Source organism: Buceros rhinoceros, unplaced genomic scaffold (genome assembly GCF_000710305.1).
Source record: "Buceros rhinoceros silvestris isolate BGI_N320 unplaced genomic scaffold, ASM71030v1 scaffold28828, whole genome shotgun sequence".
Lineage (NCBI taxonomy): Eukaryota > Metazoa > Chordata > Aves > Bucerotiformes > Bucerotidae > Buceros > Buceros rhinoceros.
Window position 1 is genome coordinate 1,111 of NW_010429024.1, and position 596 is coordinate 1,706.

A 596-nucleotide genomic window follows, 5' to 3' on the forward strand; every position below is an offset into this window, starting at 1 on the left:
CCCCCGTCTGCCCGGGGGCAGCGGGAGGCGAAGGGGATGGAGAGGAGAGGGCAGGCGCGAGGGCTGTCTCGCAAACCCACAAAGTGCTTGGGGTCTCCGGACCCTCGGAGCAAAACCAGGCCCTGAGAGAAAGTTCTTGCCCTGCCGCCCTCGGGGGGAAGGATGTTCCGGGTCTTTGATAAGGCATTTTCCTCGGGGAGGTGGAGTAAAGGGTGTCAGGAGAGAGAAGGGGGCAGACAGGGTTAACACGAGGCAGCGAAGCCAAGGTGGTCCCAGCCGGCCAAGCCCAGGGCAGGAGGTGGAGGGGACAGGAGGGCTTCATCCTCGGCTCAGTTTATCGGTAAAGCTGCCCCCCGTGTCCTCCCCCAGCCCCTTCAAGCCTCTCTCATGGCTCAGCGTGAAATACTGACGGTGGTTGGAGTGGCACATCCAGGCGCGTGGAGTGGCAGACAGGCACACGTTAAGTTAAGACAAGAGTCGATGTGAGCTTTGTACAGCGAGGAGCAGCTCCCAGCCGGAGTGTCCGAGGATTTGGGACGACAAAAATGCCACAGTGATCAGATCAGGCCGGGACGAGGGGTGGGCACAGGGCGAGG